The sequence below is a fragment of the Scylla paramamosain genome, chromosome 20 (genome assembly GCF_035594125.1).
Source record: "Scylla paramamosain isolate STU-SP2022 chromosome 20, ASM3559412v1, whole genome shotgun sequence".
NCBI classification, from domain to species: domain Eukaryota; kingdom Metazoa; phylum Arthropoda; class Malacostraca; order Decapoda; family Portunidae; genus Scylla; species Scylla paramamosain.
In genome coordinates this window covers 12,853,995-12,856,494 of record NC_087170.1, presented here as the reverse complement: position 1 = coordinate 12,856,494, position 2,500 = coordinate 12,853,995, and positions in this window count along the sequence as shown.

Genomic DNA, 2,500 nt, shown 5'->3' with positions numbered 1-2,500 from the left:
CTCTCTCTCTTTGTCCGTCCCCTCACCTCTCAATTTCTCTCCCTCTCCCCCTCACTTTTCTCAATCTCTCATCCTTTTTCCTCACGTTCTCCCCTCAATTTTCTGACTCTATCTCTCTCTCTCTCTCTCTCTCTCTCTCTCTCTCTCTCTCTCTCTCTCTCTCTCTCTCTCTCTCTCTCTCTCACCTCATACATGTAACATACAGGTCATCATCACTACGTCACCCTTGGGAAATACAGAGGTTGTCAAACAATACCAACATCAATGAAACAATAATAATAATAATAATAATAATAATAATAATAATAATAATAATAATAATAATAATAATAATAATAATAATAACAATAATAATAATAATAATAATAATAATAATAATAATAATAATAATAATAATAATAACAATAATAATAATAATAATGATGATAAAGTAGAATCATTATAACTATTACTGTCATTATTATCATTATTTTCGTAAAAAAAATTTAAAAACAAAAAAACATTATTTATTTATGTATTTACTTTCCTAATATCAGACAAAAAACACCACCTATTTTTTTCCTTCCTTCCTTCTTTCCCTTTTTTTCCCCACCCTCTCACTCAATACCTTGTGATATACATGATGATAAATAAAATAATGTCTTTCCCCCCAAAAAAAAATATATATATATATATCTTATAGGAGGAGGAGGAGGAGAAGGAAGAGTGGGGGGAGGAGGAGGAGGAGGAGGAGGAGTACACGGAGGTCTTCTGTTTCACACCGTCAAGAAAAAAAAAAGAAAAGGGGAAAGAAAGAAAACGAATCGCTCACAGTTGTCATGAAGGGGAGACTCTCTCTCTCTCTCTCTCTCTCTCTCTCTCTCTCTCTCTCTCTCTCTCTCTCTCTCTCTCTCTCTCTCGCGTTCGTGCGTGTGTAAGCTTCAAATCGTAATTGCTAAACTGTATGTGTGTACTGAAATATATATGCATGTGTGTATGTACGTATGTATGTAAGCCGGTATAGGTACAGTACGTACAACAAAGTCAAGCATACATTTAAAACTACTAACCTAACCTAACAAGAACCACTCTGGCAAGTGAAAAGAGAAAAGATAAAAGAAAAAAACAAAACTCTAGAAACAGTAAATACTTCAATAATAAAGAAACAAAACGGAATAAACAACAACAACAACAACAAGAACAACAACAACCATCACCATCACACTACAAGCAAAGCAAATTCAAAACAAAATAAGAGATAAAGAAAAAATATGCAAGAAAAAATATATAAAAAAAGAAACTCACAAAACGAAGCAAAACCTTGAAGCGTCTTTCACCACCACCACCACCACCACCACCACCACTCACCTGGCTCCCTCACCTGGCAAACCATTAGATGCTGTCCTTAACCCTTGCCTCTATTAGACTATGATAATTCTATTCACCCTCTTGCCTATAGCTAAGAGAGAGAGAGAGAGAGAGAGAGAGAGAGAGAGAGAGAGAGAGAGAGAGAGAGAGAGAGAGAGAGAGAGAGAGAGAGAGAGTCTTACTTTCCATACCCTCTTCTCCTCCTATCTCCACTCTTCTTCCTCCACCTCCTCCCCCTCCACACACACACACCACCTGTCGCCCCCACTCTCCCCTCCCCCCCGCACACCTGTCACCTCCCCCCACACACCTGTCACCACCAACAATAGGGAGGCACAGGAGGATACTCACCCAGAATTACACGTCATATTCTCTCCCTCCCTCTCCCTCTCACTCTCACTCTCACAACCTCACTCTTCTTTCACTTTTTCCCCTCACTTTTTTCTTTTTTTGTTTCTGCAGTGTCTCTATTTTCATATTTCTTTAGTTTTGGTTACTTATTTCTCTCTCTCTCTCTCTCTCTCTCTCTCTCTCTCTCTCTCTCTCTCTCTCTCTCTCTCTCTCTCTCTCTCTCTGTCACCGAGCAGTGTGTGAAAGAAAATTCGGCTTCCTCTCTCTCTCTCTACGATAACTCATCTCTGGAGGGACAATGGCTACTCTCTCTCTCTCTCTCTCTCTCTCTCTCTCTCTCTCTCTCTCTCTCTCTCTCTCTCTCTCTCTCTCTCACACCAGCAACGCGAAGGGAAGAAAGAAAAATTTCGTTCTATCTCCACCACCACCACCACCACCACCACCACCACCACCACCTCCTCCTCCTCCTCCTGGTCCTCCATCTCCACCACCATCACATCCCCAACACTTCCCCTCTCTTCCCCAACCACCACCACCACCACCACCACCACCACCACCACTCCAATTACTACTCCCCCAGCTCTTCATCTCCCCAATAGCCACCACCACCATCTCCCCTCCCCCGGCCACGCACACACCACCCACACTAACACCGTTCCCTCTCACCCCTCTCCCCCCGCTTCTTCTACGCTCAGCACATTACGAAAATTGCACATTATTTCTGAGAGGTGGCCCCTAGACCCCTTTAGCTCCGAACCTCCCGCCGGCAGGACCACTTGAAATATAGGGTCGCCGTGGCTGA